Source organism: Balaenoptera physalus, assembly GCF_965194825.1.
Source record: "Balaenoptera physalus genome assembly, chromosome: 2".
NCBI lineage: Eukaryota > Metazoa > Chordata > Mammalia > Artiodactyla > Balaenopteridae > Balaenoptera > Balaenoptera physalus.
This window is the reverse complement of record NC_138883.1, coordinates 126650858-126673655: the sequence shown is the minus strand read 5'-3', so window position 1 is coordinate 126673655 and position 22798 is coordinate 126650858. Positions and strand designations below refer to the sequence as shown.

Below are 22798 nucleotides of genomic sequence, written 5' to 3'. Positions count from 1 at the left end.
CGTCTTCATTTCTTTTCATTCTTTTTTCTTTTTTCTGTTCCACAGCAGTGAATTCCACCATTCTGTCTTCCAGGTCACTTACCATTCTTCTGCCTCAGTTATTCTGCTATTGAGTCCTTCTAGTGTAGTTTTCATTTCAGTTATTGTATTGGTCATCTCTGTTTGTTTGTTCTTTAATTCTTCTAGGTCTTTGTTAAACGTTTCTTGCATCCTCTCAATCTTTGCCTCCATTCCTTTTCCGAGGTCCTGGATCATCTTCAGTATCATTATTCTGAATTCTTTTTCTGGAATGTTGCCTATCTCCACTTCATTTAGTTGTTTTTCTGGGGTTTTAACTTGTTCCTTCATCTGGTACGTATCCCTCTGCCTTTTCATCTTGTCTATTTTTCTGTGAATCAAAACCAGTGGATTATTGGCAATTTCGTATGGTTAATCCAATATAATGAACAATTACCTTTTAATTAATTAATTTATTTATTTATGGCTGTGTTGGGCCTTCGTTTCTGTGCGAGGGCTTTCTCTAGTTGCGGCAAGTGGGGGCCACTCTTCATCGCGGTGCGCAGGCCTCTCACTATCGCGGCCTCTCTTGTTGCGGAGCACAGGCTCCAGATGCGCAGGCTCAGTAATTGTGGCTCACGGGCCTAGTTGCTCCGCGGTATGTGGGATCTTCCCAGACCAGGGCCCGAACCCGTGTCCCCTGCATTGGCAGGCAGATTCTCAACCACTGTGCCACCAGGGAAGCCTACAATTACCTTTTAAATAGTAGTCTGTTTTGGCTTGGAGAATAACCAAATATGCTTTTTAGAAACAATGCCAGTTTTTTTGTTTTATTTTGTTTATTTTTTAGAGCAAGAGTGAAGGTGGTCACTGTCTCCTTTACCAACTGGACACATTTTTTAAAACACAAGTTAAGAAATTTCAAGTTGCCCAAAAATGATTTCCATAATCTTGCTTACTATCATTGAAAAGGAAATAAACCAATCAAAAATGTTGCATATCTATGTTGTACTTGGTGTGGACAGAGCAGAAAAACAGTTCAATCACAGTCTTACCCCAAGATGCTTGCAGTTCTATTTAAAGTTTTTTAAAGTATACTTATGAAAAGATGATGAAAATGCAAGGCCTTAAACAATTGTCAAATAAATAATAAAGAGAAGAAGCACTGCCACAGTCCAGAAAAAGAAAGCAAGCCAAAAACAGCCGTGGGCCCCCCCACTGCTATTGTGCCGGGGAAGATGTAGCAGCCTATTCTCTGAGCCACCCCTTTGCCTCTGGACTTCTCTGGGGCCAGTAGCTTCCTGACCAGGGGCCCGGGGCCTCGGGCTCTGCCATCTACCATGGGCTCCATGTCAAACCAGCAGTTTGCAGGTGGCTGCACCAAGGGGCCAGAGGAGGCACCAGAGTCCACGGCCGGGGCCACCGAGGAGCCGCAGCTGCTTTCATGGTGCCAGCACATGTAAGTGGTTCAACGTGTGCATGGGATTCAGCTTCCTAGCCATGACCACCCGCCCCAGGGTCGCACTCGACCCCCCCGTGGATGTCTTTGTGCACCAGAGTAAGCTGCACATGGAGGGCTTCTGGAGCCTGAAGGAGGGTGAGGCCATGGAGTTCACCTTTAAGAAGTCTGCCAAGGGCCTGGAATCTATCCAAGTCACCAGCCCTGGTGGGGTGTCCTGTATTGGAAGCGAGAGGTGGCCCAAAGGGAAGAACATTTAGAAATGCAGATCAAAGGGAGATATGTGCTACAACTGTGGAGGTCTAGACCATCATGCCAAGGAATGCAAATGGCCACCCCAGCCCAAGAAGTGCCACTTCTGCCAGAGCATCAACCATATGGTAGCCTCGTGTCCACTGAAGGCCCAGCAAGCTCCCAGCTCACAGGGAAAGCCAGCCTACTTTTGGGAGGAGGAAGAAGAGATCCATAGCCCTGCCATGCTTCCAGAGGCTCAGAATTGAGCCACAGCGGGTGGGGGCTATCCTTTTGTGATCAGAAAGTTTTGAGGAACAGGCATCAATCGGTAGAGTGGAGAAAGTGGGGACAGGGTGGGTAGGGGGCAGTTGGCACTGTCATATATCTCAGGCTGGTTCATAGCATCACCCCCTCTTCCCCCTTGGTTTGGGAGAAGGGGTGAGGCAAAGGAACTCCAATCATGCTCTATCCAAATGCACGTGAGGGCTTTGGGGGGTAACCCTCCCTACATGCTTTATCTGAGTCTCCACCCCCAGAATCTCCAGCTTTTGAAAGTGGCCTGGATAGGAAAGTTGTTTTACTCTTAAATAAGGCTATGGAATAATATTTCCCATGCCAGAGTGAAAAGATTAAGCATGAGACCAGATTGATAGACCTAAACCCACAAGCCACCACCGTCTGTGGGAGGAAATATCTCAGGGTTAAGGCAGGATTTTCCACATCTTGTCTCCTCATAACCCCCTCTTGGGATGGAGTGCTGAGAACTGTCCCAAGCAGTGGGTTGTGATGATAGGCAAAAGGGGTGGTTATGGGCACAGCTGTTGACCTGCTGCTTCTAAGCTCATTCCCACCCCATTCTGGGCCAATACAATTTTATTTATTTGCTCCCTTGGATGACTGTACCTTGGGTCCCACTTTCTTCAGGATGCCAACTGCACTGGCTGTGTGCGAATGACGTATCTTGTGCATTTTAACTTTTTTTTTCATAATATAAATATTCTGGTTTTGTATTTTTGTGTATTTTAATCTAAGGCCCTCATTCCTGCACTGTATTCTCAGGTACGTGAGCAATCTCAGGGATAAGTCGGCAGCAGCTCTGGGTCTGCACAGCAGGAATATTTTTTGTTGCTGTATCACGAGAGAGAACAACTCTTTGGAGTGTATAGCCTATTGAACTACCTCATTTTTGTCAATTAGAACTGGCTTTTCTGCCATAGTGTCCTCTTGAAACCCCACCATCTTCAATGTTTCATGGGAGACTAGGTTTTAACTGGGTTGCCCCATGACTTGGTCTCCTTCTACTGAAAGACTGGAAATTGATCTGAATAGGAAAAGGTGGTGCAGAGAGGTTAGGAGAGGCTGGTCCAGGTAAAAGGTGCAGAGAGGAGAAGCCAAGATTAGGCAGAGGTCATCTGTATGTGTGATAAAGGATTCCTGTTCCAGACCTCTAATTCCAGGGCACTGACTTGCTTTACATACCAAATCCATCCTTCACTGGATTGGGCTAGGCCTACCATGCACAATAGGGTGTATTGTGTGCATTTTTGTAAAAAATGTGAGTTGGTAGGGACCAGTTTTAAGAACGATGGCTCTGTACCCATCTTGAGCTGCCCAGGGATGGACATATGAAGCAAGGACAAGATCCTTAACCTTTAACAATTCTGGGCTTTTCCCCCTTGGCTTCCAGAGACACCTTTAGTGATGGCTTCTTTGTGGTTCCCAGAGCCAGTGTCCTGCCCTGCTGCAACAGTGATTAGTGTCATGGTAGCTAAAGGAGAAAGGGGGGTTTCATTTACATGCTGTGAGATCACTGCAAACCTACCTCACTGTGTTGTAAGGGGGCAAATGCAAGAGAACGCATTGGGTGATGTGTGTCTGATCCTGGGTTTTTGTCTCCCCAGTTGCTGCCCCCTTCTAGTTATTGTATTTGTCTGGGCTTCATAGGACTTCACAAGTAGCTGATTTGGTGATTGCTAGGTGGCCTAGTTTGTGTAAATATAATGTGTTGGTCTTCTCCATGTTCTTTTGGGGTTTTAGTGTTTACAAACTTCTTGTTATATTGAGAAAAATAGCCAAAGCATCTTTGACAAAAGGTTCTGCACCAGCCAAAAAGATCTGAAACATAAGCTTGGGGGCCCCTCTTCTTGAAGTGGGGGGTCTTGAGTCACACTTTCTTTTGTGTTCCCCTTCCTCTATTTCCTATTTCGAACAAGATCTTCTGTCCTAAAAACTGGATTCCTACCCCCTCTTCTTTCCCCCTTCGTACCCCCCCTAAAAAATAGCCCATACACCTATATGTTTAATTAGTGGGGTATCTGCGATTAAATGACTTGTGCAGAAATCCTGAAGAAGCTAAGAACTCTCCATCCCTTGTTCCCAATCTCCTGAGTCATGACAATTCCTTGATGTGATTCATGCCAGACAGACTGCTGTCTTTGGATGGATTTAATCTCTAATCCTAGGGTAGGAAGGAGCAATGAGGGGGCCTTCCATGTAGAAAGTGGGGTTGGGAGACCACGAAAGGAAAGATGAATGTATATCCAAGTCCCTCAGGAACTTTCATGCAGGTGCACGAAACTTATGTCAAAGTGACCACAAGATTGTTTAATAGGAGACGGACGAATGTAACTCCATGTTTACTAATAGAAACCAAAGCTTTGTGTGAAATCTTGAATTTATGGGGTGGGAGGGTAGAAAAGCATGTACCTGTCTGTTCTTTTCCTCATCCCTTCCCCTCATTACTGAACTGCAGGAGACTGAGCCCCCTTGGGCTTTGGCAACCCCATCTGGGCAGTGTTTATTTGATGGTTGATTTTGCTGTGCCAGGTACTTCCTTTCCCATTTGCTATCATTTCGTAACACACATGCTGACCCTTTTCCCTTCCCCTTCTTTTCCTTGGGAAAATACAATGAATAAAGACTTATTGGTACTGAAAAAAAAAGAAAGAAAGAAAGAAGGCGAGCAGAAGGGAAAGAGCACACATCCAAATGCAGAGAGAATGCACAAAATCTCTCCAAAAAGGAAGGCCAAATATTGGCCATGTACACTCCAGCAATCACTGTAGCTTCCTTCCAGTGGTCTGGGCAGCTGGAGCGAGTAATGGTGAAATGCAGGTAACTTCCTCAATCAGAACTAAACACCAGCTGGAGAATCAATCACCCAGAAGATCCATCAGTAGAGGAGGTATGGATCTATCCTGTTGTGCAGCTGAGTGAGGGTGGCCAGATCAACGCCTTCTGCCAGAGCCTCTGGGGGTGACAGTGACCACTGGCAACTAACACTGGGCAAGTACCACCTTCATTTCCGGCTGGATGCTAAGAACTTGCCCTCACAATGACTCGCTGTTATATATTGTTACTGGTGGGGTGAAGGGGGAGAACTCATATTCAAAGATTCAGTACTTTTTCCAAAAATTAACAGCTAGTCAGTTTTTGGATTTAGGATTTATGCCAGAGATATCTGACATCAAAAGGCAGGAGAAATTTATATGCACAAACACACGCACACAAGCTATTCATATTATTCTACTTTAACCTTCAGGTTATCCAAGTTAATAAAAAATTTATTACCAGTAATATTGTTACTGACCCAGGTTCTTGGACTCTTCAATCAATAGAAACTGATAACGGGCCAGATGAGAAATTCAGGCAAGGCTTTATTGGTACTCACTGAAGCATGAGAAAACAAGTAACAGTTTCCCTTGCTCGCTCCCTGTGAAGGGTGGGGAGCTGGTCCCTTAAATGGGGTGAGGAATGGGGCAGATCCATGGATTGGGCTGGAGGGATGGCTTAAGTGGTCTGCTCACTCCCTTGGTGGTACTCTGTGCAGGGATCATGCACAGTACCCTGATTTTCTCCTGACATCTCAGAAGTGGCAATTGGGTTTCTGGTCTTTTTGTATCTTATTGTTCATAATTTGCCCCAAGTGCACATTCATGCACTTAGTTATTTTTAGTCCCTCATAGTTTCTTTGTATTTTGTTGACGTTTGTTGACAAAGGAGACGTTTGTCCAGGTACAAGCACTGCAGCAAAGGGTCCCAGGTCCCAGGTCCTAGGTCCCAGCCTGTCTTAATATTACACCTCCCAACTCATTTAAAGATATTGGAATTTAGTAACTTTTTATTCAGAATGTATATTGTCCCTGTAATTTCCCATCTCTTTATAGAGAAATTGCTTTCTAGATTTCATTCATTTCATTCATTTCAACATATTCTAATATTATCCTTATCATGGAGTCAACCCATGATGATCTCCAAAAGAACTTCACTAAATCTATTAGTTGGATGATTTGGGGCAAGTTATTTTAAGCTCCTAGATATTTTTGAGGTTCTGGCCTTGCATATCCCCAAGGTTACATTTCAGATCTAAAAGTTTCTTAAGTCTAAATTATTAAAAATCCATCAAATATGCAATAAAAGATAGAAATGTGAGATATTAACTACTAATTTTTTCAAAAATTACTTCAGTTTATATTAGCAAACAGAAGATATGAATCCTGACACACTGCTCCGTAAAAAAGCAAAATATTCAAGCTTTCCTGCTGTACTTGTTTTTACCAAAAACAAAACCAAAAAAGTCTCTTAATCACCTACGAGAAAATTCTTTTCCATGACTGTTGTCCCTATTTTAGTAACCTAAGGCATTATTTAGTGAAGTACTAACAAGCCCCAAATTACCATGACTCAGTGCAATAAAACAATTTCTAGACGTAACAATGCAATGTATGTGTTGGTGGTTGGCAAGTGACCGCCACACAGTGAAAGCCAGGGGCCACTCTCATGCCATCTTGTGGCTCTTGGCCCCTCCTGCAAGGCCTGGGAAGCCTCTCAATTCAGGCGTGGATGAGCCATGGGAAAGAGAAGTCTGGGCTGCAGCCCCAGAGAGGGGCTATGGCCATTTCCATTGAGTTTGTGTCCTCACTTCCTCCCTAACCCTGGATATATTAGCATTGTTTTAAATTGTATTGCCATGGTTACAAGCAAGACTGAGCTATTCCCCAATTTATCGACTAATCAGAACTCCTCCTCTCTCAATCCCCTTTCCCTGTGGGTTTTTTCCCAGGGAGCTAAGCTGCTAAGGTTTTTTCCCTTGTATATAGTAAGGATAGTCACATTTTCCTATCAAACATTTTCTTCCAGTCTGTGGCTCATCGGTAGACATTATGTATGGTCCTTTTCATCCCACAAATATTTTCAATTATTAAGAATTTTTTTTTTTTTTTAATCACACAGACATTTGAAATTCTTAAAGAATCTCCCCCCTTCCCTGATTTTTGCTTAGGGTGACGCTGGCCCTTTATCCTCCCTATGGTCTGCCTATTACTTTCATAGCAGCATTTCTTCGTGTTCACTGAGAGGCAATTCCAGAACATACCGGTTTTACAAAAATTTAAAAATAGAATTGCTTGGTCATAAGCAAGTTCAGGAAATCGTGACAGCTTGCCTCCCTGATCAAGTTTTATGAGTTTCCAAGAACTTCCTTTTTCCCACATACTTGCCAGCTTTTGACATTTCACACTTGCTTTTTGGCCTAATGCTAGTCTGGAGCCAGTGAGGTTTGAGATTTTTTTCAGATGCATTTTAGCCTTGGGGTTCCTCTTCAAGTGGCCTTTTCACAAGTTCTCACTTTTATATTGCAGTATTTGTCTTCCTATAAATCATATGTAGTTTCCTTCTATATGGGACACCAATCTCTTAGGTGGGGTGTACATGTTTATCTCCCAGTCAGTAGTTTGTTTTTTTACTTTTTTCCCCCAAGGTATGAGTTGTTAAAGTAGTGCAATGTATGGATTCTTCCTTTACGGTTTGGGGTGTTTTGTTTTAGTTTTATTGATGTAAGGCCATCCCTAAACAAGATCTTAAAAACGGTAGTCTCTAAAGGTCTTTTGCCCCAAAACGTTCCCCAGGAGCTATTCTGAGCTTCATGCATTGCCTTCTAAGTGCAAAATTCCACTTAAAAGCCCTATGACCTTAAACATCATGATTGTAACCTAATAAAAGTTACCCTCAGCGTCAAACCCGGGAAACTGAGACCTGGGAGCCAGGCTCACAACCTGCTCTGTGAGTTACTCAAACCATTCTTTTCTCAAATCTCACTGCGGAGCCTTCTAACAGGTTTTTAGAAATTTAGGTCATAGGCTCCCCGGGCTGGGTGTGCAGGGTCGGGGGCGGCTCCCCGGGCGGGGTGGGTGGGGGTCGGGAGCGGCCTCCCGGGGACTGAGTGTGCGGGATCGGCTCCCCGAGGCGGGGTGTGAGGGGTCTGGGCAGGCCGTAGACCCCCGCGCCGGGTTCCAGGCTCCGCGCGCAGAAAAGCAGCACAGCCCAGACCAGACCAGAAGTCCCGAGCGCGGAAGATCTGCGCAGGCGCAGAAGGCCGCTTCGACACGAAGGCAGGACAGAGCAACGAAAGCGGAAGCAGAGGGGAATGATTCAATTGACTTGCTCGTAAAAGTAGTGTTATCGACTCCCACATGGTCTAGCGGTTAGGATTCCTGGTTTTCACCCAGGCGGCCCGGGTTCGACTCCCGGTGTGGGAAACGATGAAACTTTTAGAATCCAGGTTTAAGAAATTCACCGTTAAGTAAATTTACATCCGTCTTAGCAAGAAGACTAAATATAATTGTTGAAAGCTGGAATTCATGACGGGTGGTCGTGAGCTTGAAGACCCGCCCTGCCACCCTGTAATTCATAAACCCAGGAAATCCAGATTGTGTAAACAGTATTGTTATTTTTGCCCTTGATATAATTCATTTAAAATATCACAATAAATTATAATATTTATTGGTCAAACTCTATTAGACAAAGGAATTCTATTTTATTTTCTTCTGTTTTATGATGACATTATATAGCTTATAAATGACATTATAATATTGTGTAAGTTTAAGGTGTACAACATGATGATTTGATACACATATATTGTGAAATGATTACCACAATAGGGTTAGGTAACACTTCCATCACCTCACTTAATTACATAATTAGCATTTCTTTTACACAGGGAATTCTAATGCGCTGGCCAATTCACTGCTTTCTGCCTCCCACTAAGTGTTTCTGGCAGGAGGATAGAGAGCTAGCGAGGAAGAGGTGAGAAAGAGCCTGGAAGAGCCGCCCCAGGAGCAGCTGATGTTTGAGGACACGGGGGAGGGAAGCAAGAATCTTCCTGAAGCAGGAATCACTAGGCCGGAGACAAAGAAATAAGAGGTCTCCAAATAGAAATACAGCTTTAACAGAGGTTTGCACAGGGATGTAGACGGTGAGGGAAGTTCCATTCACCTAACCAGCTTCCATGACATGGGTTAATGAGGCATGGAATCAGCTTCCGGATAGAATCACACGCATGGTTAGGTTGAGGTAAGCACTCCTTGCAAATTCAAATTTTCGGAAGTGGAAAGGGCCGTGAAACCTTCCCAGCTTCTAAGCCATTTCCAAGATGGGAATAAAATCTTCCTTTCTATGCATACGAAACCAAGCAGGACCTTATGGTGCCCTCCCAGGTACAAAAACCTTTCCATGTCTGGTTTCTTATTTTCAGGATAAAGGCTTCAGCCTCCTAGATCTTCCAGAATACCAAAGAGCAGATTCAAACAGGTACTAACCAGGGAAGTAAGGGAATGCAGAAACATGTGCCTTTTGCACAGGTCAAGTAGATGAGTTAATAATTAGACGTATGACAGGACAGCTTCTGCATCTTGCAAGTCTTTGTTGGTGGCACTAACCTCCCTAATTCTCCCTAGGATGCAGCATCACTTTTGGTTTACTACCTTTGTAAGGAGGGGAACTTCCAGGGGCTACCATTTTGTCTTTTCTGACCACAGTAGCCCCCACTCCAAGATTCAGGGGGCAATATGATAGTGTCATTTGTCAAGTAGGAAATTTGAATTATACATAACAAAATCAGGTATGTTCACACCCACTGGAACCACTTTGAGATAAACTTAGGCCAAAACTTCATTTATTTCCAGCTCCAGTGAACCACACAAAAGTACTGGAGGAGCAGGAAAAACAGATAACAACAACAACATTAATACTAATAATTCCGAGCTGCCTAACTGAAACTGTGCACCTCAGATTGGGACTTGAACCCACGTGGCGGGACTTGAACCCAGCCTAAACCCAGATTGGGACTTGAACCCACGGTCTTTTAATTAGATTCACTCACCTGGTGTCTGGACTTACTGAGGCTTAGGTTCTATGTGTCTCAGCACAGAAGGAATTCAGCGAGAGGCAAAGTGATAGGCGAGAAGTAGATCTATTAATATAGGACGCTTGTGAGAGATGCAAGTTGGCAGGCGAGGGGGCTCTGCCCCGAGGATTAAGTGGGCTACATTTTTATAATCAAAGGAAAGTGGGGGAGGGGAAAAAGACTGCCTTCTTCATTCTTCGAGTAGACATACATCACTCGCTCCTCCTTTGTATGGGGCAGGAGAGTGTCTGACCCTATGAGGTCAAGCTAGGTCTGTCATAGCACTTATTCAAATCAGCAGAAGGGTGGTAACATTTTTTTTTCTTTCACTTAATGACCTGGGGGGCATATCTCATGTTTTACAGTTAAGTAAGCCTGCTTCATTCCTCGAAGTTCCAATAGCTTTCTTGAGCAATCATTAACTTAACCGTGGTCTCCCAAAGTTCCCTAGGTTTCCCTCTCTATCTATAATCCCCTACTGGGATGTCTACAACTACCTGTATAACCTTCCTATTCCATCCCTATCACAACTGCAGGAAGGGATGAGTGTCAAATCAAAGCCAGTAAGTCAACAGAATAAATGCCCATAGGTCCTCTGGGGGAAGGGTTGGGCACGTACGTACAAACTATTCTTGTGGCAGTGCCGCAGGGTCCTTCCTCAGGTGGACTCAGTCTATCCTTCCTTCAGTGGAAAGAGACTGGGAACTGACTTGGCTCTTGGTACTCGACCACAGGCAATACAGTCCATTGTAGTGACTCAAGCCAAGTTTCTGGCCACCAAACCTAGAGTTTCTTAATTGTACATATCAAATAATACTCCAGTAGACAGCCCATCGATTTCATTCCTAGGACACCACTGCCAAAGATTCCTATTGCTCCAGCACTGCTTCAGTAACTGAGCTCACCTTTTTCCTGCTGTGTCTGCTTCTTGGACTCTTACACTCTGGGATTCCAAGATTCCCATTGAATCAAGAACACTCGTGGCTTTTCTCAGGGGCCCTGGCTTGTGGAAGACTGCTACCAAAGGGTTTTCAAGCAGCTGGTGCTCTCTTTACCAGTGCATTTCTCAATCCCTTAATCAAGGAAACATTTTCTGGACCTGTCTAGGGGACCCAGTGGATGGGCAGGTGTGTGTTCACATTTGATAAATCCCACTCCAACATGACTATTTACCTAATTCCCTAAAGATGTTAATCTACCCTCTACTGTGGTTGTATGGTTTTACAACCTCAATGGAGGCAGGCCACTGCTGATTCAGGTTTCAGTCAACTAACCAAGGAAACTTGGACTTATAGCCATTCCCAGATTCTCAAACTATATCTATATGACATAGATCCATATCAACAAGTTTGACCCCCAACATTATCTTCTGTCTCCTTGGTCTAGCAATCTTAGGATCCATTCCCACACATATTCCTTACCTTTCTTCTAATATAAAGTGGCATAATCTTACAATTATTTCAATGTCTAAACTATCTCATGCTGAATCATACCTGACCTCCTGGGCTGGGCTGAGATTGAATTCCAGTTTGGGGTCTGGAAGCTTTGAAGGGTGGTGAGGGTGGACCTGGTGTAGAATTGGCATCCCCTTGAAAGGTAACTTTAATGGATAAGGTCCATAGTGAGTCCCTTGGTGCAAAATGTGGTCTGTGAACCAGCAGCATTGGCTTCCTCTGGGAGCTTTCTAGAAATGCAGAATTTCAGGGTACACCCAAGACCTACTGAGTCAAAACATGCATATTAACAAGGTACTCCGGTGATTTTTATGCACATTAAAGTCTTAAAAACACTGATTGAGTCTTCAAGCAAGGGAAGCCTGGCTTCCTTCAGACAATGGGGGGGACTATTTCCACTGGCAAGAAAAAGCTCAAAGAAATTTGGGCTTTATAATTCTCTGTTCATCTGAGCCAAATCAAATATCCCCACTCCATGCACTGGGGTTCCATTCTTTCTTAATCACTACCTTGAGTTTCACTTAAGTGATATGGAGAGGCTATGAATCTAACTTATGTTGTAATTCTGCAACTTGCAGAATCAAATTATGGGCCTGATTTTCAGTTGTACCTCTTATTACTTATTTCTATAAAAGATAATGGATTGCCTGAGGACCACAGTAACAGATCTCTAGCCCTCTGACCATATCTTGAGTTGAGAGTTTAAAGCCTTCAGTAACTCATTTTCTTTATGTAACTCTCCAGTGCAATCAGAAATAGCCAGCCCACCATCACTGTAGTTGATTGAATACCTTACCTTCAATAGACCTATTATTCCAGGTAATGCCAGGTTATAATTTAAGTAAATATGTTATTACTGCATATAGGAACTAACAGCATTTCATTTTCAACTGATAATGAGGTCATTACTGTGTTTATGCCCAGGGAAAGATAATCTATCTCAAATTTTCATCTTTGAGTGTCTGTTTCCTGAAAGCACTGTGGGCTACAAAAACTGTGTATGTGGATGTCTAGCTCAACAATAGAAAACACTTCAGGAATTTCTAATAGATGAAGGGATAGAGGAGCAAAGAGAAAGGAGGTGGCATTAGCAGACTTAGGAGCATCTTACTGCTGACATTTTGGAGTCCGCAGATAATACAGCCGGAACCACCCAGGCTGCTAAGTCTGCAGTCACTCAGCCACTTGTGGTGGCCACTATTGAAGCATGTACTTATTTACAACACTGCCTCAGCTGCTGGTACTACAGAAGTGCATGGACAGCTCCTATTACCTCTGTTGGAAATGCCAAAGACACTGGAGCCTGGGGTCAGTCACTATTCCCGAAAAGAGAAAAAGAAAAATTACCCCTTCCTCCTACCTTCCAAACTCCTGTCAGTATCTCCAAGTGACTGAACCTAATCAGAATCCAGCTGGCCAGGCAAACTGGAATGTTCGTAGGTTTATAGCCCCCTGCAATACAGAGCAGAAGAAACAAGCCCAGAATTTACCATACTTAGCTTTACTGCATTTTTATCTGACGATCTTCTCTGAAGCTAGAGGTTTTGATTTTGAGCTTACATAACAAAATTCCCCCAACACCTACTTGCTTAGAAACAACCATATTACTTTGCTCATGATTCAGGAAGGGCTCAGCAATGTGGTTTTCCTGTTTTGCATGACACCTACCAGTCACTCACTTGGCTGGATTCAGCTGGTTGCTGGGCTGGACTGAGGTCAGGACTTCACCATGTGGCATCTTTCTCCACGGCTTCTATACATGCTGTGAGCTTCTTGTGCATGGTGATCTCAAGGTGGTTTCACTTTTTACATGGTGGCTGGTTTCCAAAAGGAAAGATCAGGAATGACCACTTCTCCTAAAAGCTAAGTGAAGAACTGGCTTAGTGTCACTTCTGCTATATTCTGTTGGTCAATTCAGTCCCAGACCAGCTCAGATTCAAGGGAGCAGAGAAACAAACGTTCCCCCTCAGTGGAGGAGAAGCACAAGCTTACGCAGAGAAAAGGCATGATGTGTGACATCTATGAAGGTGTTGGTCTTGTTTTCAAGTCTCATCCAAGCCTAACTAACTCAGAATTTCTCAGGATTTTCTCCCACTGTCCTCTCTCTAGGCTCTGATCTGCTTTCCCACTTTGTCTCTGAGTGCCTGTGCAGATAAGAACAATGACTCTATTTGCCGCCTCAGTAAAGGATGCTCCATTTTTGTTGATAAAGCAAAATGCTTATAAAAAACAAAAAAGCAATCGACATTTTATAGAAGCCTGCTTTATTAAAAGGCATGAGTTCTTCTTAGTGCTTTCTGAGGGAGGAGCAAAACAGCTGAAATTATCTTGTGGCATATGACTTAATGTGGGGTAGAATTGGCAGTGACCCATTTTCCTAATATTTGCATAAACCGCAAAAACCCTGCTTTCTCACCAGCTGGTTTACTCTCACTGCATTTCACACTTTCCCTTATAGGGCTATACTTGTTTCACTCTGTTTTGTTTGTTTGTTAATAAAAATAAATCATTCATGATAATGTATTAATAAATCTTATGAATTATTTCAAAAGGGTGTTAAAAACAAGACAAACAAGACCCAACATGGAGTTGCATCTACTAAGCTCCCACCTCACCAAACTGAGACTTAATTACAGTTTCTGCTCTCTCAGGAGTGGAATCTTAAACCAGTCAACAAAGAATCACCTGATCAGCACCAGTGAAGTCATCTGCCTGATAGACCCCTGTCATTCTCCTAAGGAAAGTAAACTTGCAATAACCAATCTGCTTTTCTGCCTAGTATTACTTCTTTGTCCCACTCTCTTTTGCCTATAAAAGTTCTTTTAATGTTGTGCAATTTCTCAGAGCTCCTTTCTATCTGCTAGATTGAATGCTGCCCAATTCATGAATCGTCAAATAGAACCAATGAGAGCTTTAAAATTGATTCAGTTGAATTTTGTTTTTCAAAAGGGGTTAATACTATATTCACATTAAGATATAAATAAATATACAGGAAATATAGAGTAAGTCCCCTACATACGAACCTTCAACTTTCGAACTTTCAAAGATGTGAACGTGCATTTGCATGTCCAATCACGTAAGATAGTTCACATGAAATTGCAGCTCGCCCTCCATCTCCTATTGCTGACAATCCTTCAGCTCTACCATCTCTCACCGCCCCTCCATCCTCCAGTCAGTAACTCTTCTTGCCTGTTCACTCAATGCCAGCCCCTGTATGCCAGCTTTTGTATTGCACTACTGTACTTTTCAAGATACTGTACTGTAAGATTAAAAATGTTTATTTTTTGTGTTCGCTTTTTATGTATCATTTGTGAGAAAAGTATTATAAACCAATTGCAGTACAGTACTATACAGTCGATTGTGTTAGTTGGGTACCTAGGCTAACTTTGTTGGACTTACGAACAAATTGGACTTATGAACATGCTCTTGGAACAGAACTCATTCGTATGTATGGGACTTACTGTACTAAGCAAGAGAGGATGCAAAAGCATAAATGTGTCCTGAGGGTTAAATTCTATTCCAAACTCCATGCTTTGGACTTTGGTGACACAGGAGCTAAGCCCTGGAAGCACAGCCTCTATTGTAAACAGGGTCGAGCAGATGTGGAGATCTTGGGGAGCGCATTCTGAGCTCTTCAGTGAGCCCCAGAGACAGTTATCAAGCTCATGGGGCTAAACATCCACCCCAATGCCTATGGGAGTGTAAGGCTAAAAGCTCATCCTAGAAGAATATAATGACTTGTTCTAAGTGGTCCACACAGCTAGGTGTTGTAGACAGCCCAGAGAAGATGACCCAGTTCTTACTCTTTAGGATATTTTTGAAAGGAGTGGATGTTAGAGATAAAAAGTTAAATGTCCATAATGTGCCCATTGACTCCAGGTTCACCCACATAGGAAAACCTGAGAGTGTCTTTCTCACTTATTTTCACTCATAATCTACATCTACTCAATTGTGATGTTCCCTTGAGCTGACCTTCTAAAGAGACCCCAGTGGTCCCCTGCTCCCCTTCCTACTACCATGGCCTTAGTCCTGTGCCCCAAACCTCCCACCTAAAGGATCATCAGCCTCCCTTTGGCTTTCACAAGCGTTCAGTAGGGGGACATTGGGATTGGAATGACATCAAGTGGCAGCCCCTGACACATCCTCCATGACTTTCCACTTTCTGTATCTATGATGACATCTTGAATGGAGACATCATGGCAGAAACCATGACTCTTTACTGACTCAGTGTGCACTTTTATCTCCTACAACCAAAAAGACCAAATGTGGTGTCCCAGAAGGAGGCTTCCAAATGAGAGCACCCAAGCTAGGAAAGCAAATATGCCCAAGAACACGGTTGGAGGGAGCAGGGTGCTTACTGCAGCTCCCAGAGACTGCCAAGCCTGCCTGTCCCAGTCTGTGTGGGGAAGGCAGCTTCCTCCTGAGGCCTCCAGGCAAAGGCTTGGGCTTACCTGTGGTCGAGCCTGATAAATCACACAAGATTTTGGCCTGGAGCCAGATCACTCCTTGATTTTTTTCAGGACTTAGTTGAGAAACATGGGCTACCCTGTCCTGGATCTCAATAGGTTAGACTTTGAGGTGCTGTGACAAGATTGGTTCATTAGTCTGAGTCAACAGCCAACCAATGCCAAAATTGAGGTTATTCCATGCAGATGACCAGGCCTGCCTGACGGATTGGAAGTGTTGCTGAGCAAAGGCTGATGTGCCCAGGACACAGAAAACCCAGCTGCAAACTTCTGACAGCAGAAGTTTGCAGCAAAGTAAAGGTTTATTACAGGGCTCCGAGCATGGGAGTGGGAGAAAACCTCATATTCACCCCAACTTGGCCTTTGAGTTGCAGGTGTTTTTAAAGGGAAGAACAAAGAGTCTGGAACTAACCATTGCCTTGAGACATTTGTGACATTTCTTGGTCATAGTTTCGGGGGTCAGGATGTTTCCGGTTTCTGATTCTTTGGCCAGGTGGTCCATGGTTGAGGGTGGGGAGGGTGGTTCCTGTGAGATCATCTTGCCCTGGAGAAACAACCTGAGTTGTACATTAATGATGTTATTGACAACAGCAATCTGAGTCATCTGACTCTGGTTGATCAGCCTTCAGTTAGCCCAGTATTGAGGTCTGAGGGGACAAGAAAGGGATTGAGGTCAGGGAAGAACAGCAAGGGAATACCATTTTGGATAGAGAGATAATCATAAACTCAGCAAGGGAACTCAATTTTAGGGGGACTCGGTTTCAAAAGTAGCCATGAGTTCCAACTGTCACCAAGCTAGGGCAAAAAGTCTCATAGCCCATTAAGGTCTACTTTAGAAAGTCAGTCCTCCTTAAGTTTCTGAATGAATCTCCAACCTGGCCCCTAGCATCAATTCAGGCATCTCACAGTTCTGTCCAGGAAGTTGAAGTTGATCTGAATACCTGAACATTTTCCAGGCCTGGGTGGCCTGACAGGCAGGACACACACACAAGGAGTACAGTCCAAGTTATCCAGGGAGGAAAAGGAGTGGAGAGGATGGTGCAGTGGGCCAGGTGAACAGCTGTTTCCTGGCTGCTGGGACCCCCAGGAGGGCTACAGGTGCAGGACTGAGCTAAGCTCACTTCCCTGCAGGGGGAGGATGTGGTGCCTGGGAGGCTGTGGCTGCTTCTTGTCTTCAGTTGTCCTGGCAGGGCAGCCGTCAGGCCCTCTGAAGGAGGAAGTGGACTTGTCCCACACTGTGTCACTCTCCCTTGCAAGCTTTAGCAAGATTACCTCCAGAGGGCGTCTACATCTTCTAAGTTCCAACAGCTTGCTTCAAGGGTGTTTATGGGCACCAGGGACCTGCTTAGAGTCCCTAGGCTCACAACTGTCACCAAACTCAGTCCCAGCTGCTCACCACCCTAAAGCCAATACTCGAGAGGCCAGTGTTGGTAGAAAGGAAAGGTTGCTTTCAAGAGGCCAGCAACCAGGGGTAAGAGGTGGATTCATGTCCAAAAGCTGACTCCCCACTGCCAATCAGTGGGCAAGAGCTTTTAAAGGGGAGTTTAAGGGGTGTATAGGAGGAGGGAAGGGGCTACATGCAGAAACAGCACAGTCAGCTCTGACAGTCATCTTAAAATTAGTCATGAAGTGGTCTGATGAGAGTCATCTTGATTTTTTTAAGTACAGTTAATCTTGAGTTCCAGGGTCGATTTGTTCCCATTTCCTTGGGGCCAGTTCTTAGAATTGTGGCAGCTTATGTCATGGCTACAGTCTGGTCATCATGTAGTTAACTTCTTCCACCTGGTGGGGGCTTCAGTATCTGCAAAACAGCTCAAAGGATATGGCTCAGAACATTATCTATAGCCCTTGAGGGGGAACTAAATGTCCTTGACTTTGCTTAATGACTAAACTATTATTATTTATTTGGTCCTGGTTGATCGCTTTCTTTCGCTACTGATTTTTTTTTTTAACTTCTCTAATTAAACTTATTCTTTGACTAAAGTTTTTCTTCAGACAAAAGGCAGGCTGAGGACATAGTGGGGAGGGGGGGAATCTGTCCTGGGAAGGCCCCACAGGGTCCTGCTCCATTTCACAAGGACCCCCCCTCCCCTTGACCACAGCTGGTCCCATTGACTAGGTTTCATAAACAGTGGTTCCAGAACTGTTTCCCCAGCTTTCTCTGACCCCTCTCCATTACTCCTCTGATCCTACCCCTTGGTGGAGCTCAGCCACGGAGTCAGGGTCTAAAGAGATGGATCAATGTTCCCTCTGAAAACCAAAAAGCTTACATGAACAATCCACTGGCAGCCTCCAAGAATGCCTCACAGAATCTGCTAGCTCTTCCTAAACCCCATTGGCAATGTGCTGTTAGACCTTCAGATTCTTGCAAGTGATCCACTAGCATTCCTCCAAAACGTCTCGCAGACTCCAGGCTTTTGACAGTTCCAGAATGGCAGTGACGTCCCTGCTCACTGTAGCAGTGTATCAGGAGTTCAGCTGAGCTGGCTCGTTTTCTGGACCTGTAGTCTAGAAATGAAAAGAGAGAAATGGAGATGGAGGTGATAGGAACCGGTTCTATGTCTAATTCAAAAAACTCCCCCCATAATCTGAACATTGTCGATTTTTTTTCCTCTAACACATCTAGGCAAGATACTCCTGTCGGTGATGGCAGCTATGATGAGGGGATGAGGGGATATGGGGGCATGTTGGAATATCCAGGAAAGTGTACCTGAAAATATTGCCAGCCCCTTTAACCATGCCCTCTGCAGGGGACAACATCTCCTCCCTCTGGGTATCACTACCACTGAGAGATGCCTGCCCTATTGTCATGTCGTGGATCTTTAACTTGTGTGGGAGTAATGGCTGAGAGGAGTGGGGTGGAGTTGAATGGGGCAAAGACAGGGGCTGCGGCAGCCCAGTTATCCTGTGGTTGGTATCCCACCACCCACAGGAGGTGGGCAACCCAGGGCCCTGCTGATCCCACTTGCACCTCACTTGGTCTCTTTGGTTGTAGGAGATAAAAGTGCACATTGAGTCTGTAAGGAGTTATGGTTTCTGCCATGTTGTCTCTATTCAAGGCATCATCATAGATACAGAAATAGAAAGTCATGGAGGATGTGTCAGGGGCTGCCACCTGATGCCATTCCAGTCCCAATGTACCCTACTGAATGCTTGTGAAAGCCAGTGGGAGGCTGATGATCTTTCAGGTGGGAGGATTTGGGCTCAGGACTAAGGCCATGGTAGTGAGGAAGGGGAGCAGGGGAACACTGGGGTCTCTTTAGAAGGTCAGCTCAAGGGAATCTCACAATTGTGTCGGGAAGGGGCACATTCCCCCCTCCACCTCTCTGGTGTTCTTGTGGCTGGACTAATAAAATTGACACAAGACAGATTAACAAGAGAGAAAGGAACATTTTAATTCATGCATGTGGAGGTCTCATAGAAATGGGACCTAAGAAGTGGAGAAGGCAGGCAGCTTTTACACTTTTTAGAAAAAGAAACAATAAATTTGTAAGGAACTGACAGGGCAGAGAAATTTGGCCTTGAGTGCTTAATTAGTGAAGAATCTAAACAGAGTTTGGGCTTAGGGTAGTAAATTAAAGAAGTAACAAACTTTGTCTATATAGACTTCTCAGCCCGAATTCCTCATCTCTGGCTAAAAGGGTGCCCTTTTACCTCCAGATGCAGACAGGGCACCTTTCACATGAGTGATTTATTTCCTGCTCTCAGTGAGAAAGAAAGGAGGGTCAGAGTGTATCTCTTGCACTGGTCATTTCTTAAGTAATTTTAATTCAGAATAATCAATATGCCATTGAGGCACATTTTGGGGCTGCCTACCCTGGGCCCCAACAATTGGTTAGATGTTGATTAGGAGTGAAAATTATTCCTATTGCTCCTATATAGGAAATTATGAGGTAGGATCTGGCACAGTGCCTCTGCTGAGACCTCTTCATGGGAGAGAGGGCAGAGGGGAGGCCTGAAACACTTTTCTCCAAATCAGGGTCCAGTGCTTTTCCAATCCTGGCCTTTCTTTCTCTCTCACCTCCAAGCCCATTCTTTTTCAGTGCTCCCCTAGCAGTGAGATGATCACACCTGCTCTGCATGTCTGTGCTGACCCTTAGCCGGCTTGCCAGTCCAGAAGGGAAAATGGGAAATGGGGAAGCTGCACTTTTCTCTGGCTTTACCTGTTGCTTACAGGATCACAGCGGATGATTAAAGTTTTAAACGTTACTTTCCTCGTGACTTGACTTAACCAGCTGCTCTGACACTGGCAGCTCAGCCCTCTCCAGCCCAGCTGAGCTCCTGACAAGGAAAAGGTACCAGCGCAAGCCAGCCAGGCTGCACCCAATACAGCCTGCCACCCCTGGAAACTGACCCAGGAGCTCCACATGGCAGGCAGTGGTCCAGCCGGAGAACTGATAAGAGAACAAAACACCTGATGCTGAAAACTGAGCCTCTGTGCACTGATGCTGAATCGAATCTCAGAGACAGAATTTTGGGTGAAATAGAAAAGAATAGCTTTATTGCTTTGCCAGGCAAAGGGGGATACAGTGGGCTCATGCTTCTCAGAACTGTGTGTCCCAACCTGGGAGAATTTGGTGAGGAGTTTTACAACAATGGTTCAAGGGCAGAGTTGCTGATAAGAATCAGGGTAGAGCGGAAGTAAAAAGAACTACAAATCTGCAGCCTGTGGAAGGAAAACCACATTCACAGAAAGATACACAAAATGAAAAGGCAGAGGACTTTGTACCAGATAAAGAAACAAGATAAAACCCCAGAAAAACAACTACCTTCCAGAAAAAGAATTCAGAATAACGATAGTGAAGATGATCCAGGACCTTGGAAAAATAATGGAGGCAAAGATCGAGAAGATGCAAGAAATGTTTAACAAAGACCGAGACGAATTAAAGAACAAACAACTTGAAGAATTAAAGAACAAACAGAGATGAACAATACAATAACTGAAATGAAAAATACACTAGAAGGAATCAATAGCAGAATAACTGAGGCAGAAGAACAGATAAGTGACCTGGAAGACAGAATGCTGGAATTCCCTGCAGTGGAACAGAAGAAAAAAGAATGAAAAGAAATGAAGACAGCCTAAGAAATCTCTAGGACAACATTAAACACAACAACATTTGCATTATAGGGATCCCAGAAGAAGAAGAGAGAGAAAAAGGACCCAAGAAAATATTTGAAGAGATTATAGTCGAAAATTTCCCTAACATGGGAAAGGAAATAGCCACCCAAGTCCAGGAAGCACAGAGAGTCCCAGGCAGGATAAACCCAAGGAGAAACACACCAAGACACATAGTAATCAAACTGGCAAAGATTAAAGACAAAGAAAAATTATTGAAAGCAACAAGGGAAAAACGACAAATAACATACAAGGGAACTCCCATAAGGTTAACAGCTGATTTCTCAGCAGAAACTCTACAAGCCAGAAGGGAGCGGCATAACTTATTTAAAGTGATGAAAGGGAAGAACGTACAACCAAGATTAATCTACAAGGCAAGGATCTCATTCAGATTTGACAGAGAAATCAAAAGCTTTACAGACAAGCAAAAGCTAAGAGAATTCAGCACCACAAAACCAGCTCTACAACAAATGCTAAAGAAACTTCTCTAAGTGGGAAACACAAGAGAAGAAAAGAACCTACAAAAACAAACCCATGACAATTAAGAAAATGGTAATAGTAACATATGTATCGATAATTCCCTTAAACGTGAATGGATTAAATGCTCCAATCAAAAGACACAGGCTCACTGAATGGATACAAAAGGAAGACCCATATATATGCTTTCTACAAGAGACCCACTTCAAACCTAGGGATACATACAGACTGAAAGTGAGGGAATGGAAAAAGATATTCAATGCCAATGGAAATCAAAAGAAAGCTGGAGTAGCAATACTCATATCAGATAAAAATAGACTTTAAAATACAGAATGTTACAAGAGACAAGAAAGGACTCTACATAATGATCAAGGGATCAATCCAAGAAGAAGATAAATATTATCTTCTTTTAAAATTATAAATATATATGCACCCAACATAGGAGCACCTCAATATATAAGGCAACAGCTAACAGCTATAAAAGAAGAAATCAACAGTAACACAGTAATAATGGAGGACTTTAACACCTCACTTACACGAATGGACAGATCATCCAGACAGAAAATTAATAAGGAAACACAAGCTTTAAATGACACAATAGACCAGACAGATTTAATTGACATTTATAGGACATTCCATCTAAAAACAGCAGATTACACTTTCTTCTCAAGTACACACGGAATATTCTCCAGGATAGATCACATCTTGGGTCTCAAATTAAGCCTTGGTAAATTTAAGAAAATTGAAATCATATTAGGCATCTTTTCCGACCACAATGCTCTGAGATTAGAAATCAATTACAGGGGAAAAAATGTAAAATACACAAACACATGGAGGCTAAACAATACGTTACTAAATAACCAAGAGATCACTGAAGAAATCAAAGAGGAAATCAAAAAATACCTAGAGACAAATGACAATGAAAACACGACGATCCAAAACCTATGGGATGCAGCAAAAGCAGTTCTAAGAGGGAAGTTTATACCTATACAAGCCTACCTCAAGAAACAAGAAAAATCTCAAATAAACAGTCTAACCTTACACCTAAAAGAACTAGAGAAAGAACAAACAAAACCCAAAGTCAGTACAAGGAAAGAACTCATAAATATCAGAGCAGAAATAAATGAAATAGAAACAAAGAAAACAGTAGCAAAGATCAATAAAACTAAAAGCTATTTCTTTGAGAAGATAAACAAAATTGATAAACCTTTAGCCAGACTCATCAAGCAAAAGAGGGAGAGGACTCAAATCAATAAAATTAGAAATGAAAAAGGAGAAGTTACAACGGACACCACAGAAATACAAAGCATCATAAGAGACTGCTACAAGTAATTCTATGGCAATAAAACAGACAACCTGGAAGAAATGGCCAATTTCTTAGAAAGAAATAACCTTCCAAGACTGAACCAGGAA

The 22798-nt window shown here is 43.6% G+C and overlaps 1 pseudogene across 1 annotated transcript; it reads left to right on the top strand.

The window, feature by feature from the left end:
* The first annotated feature begins 757 nt into the window (after positions 1-757).
* On the top strand, positions 758-7845 carry LOC309655233 (protein lin-28 homolog A pseudogene; annotated as a pseudogene). Its single transcript has one exon. The product of its transcript is annotated as a protein lin-28 homolog A pseudogene (transcript).
* The last annotated feature ends 14953 nt before the right edge of the window (positions 7846-22798 follow it).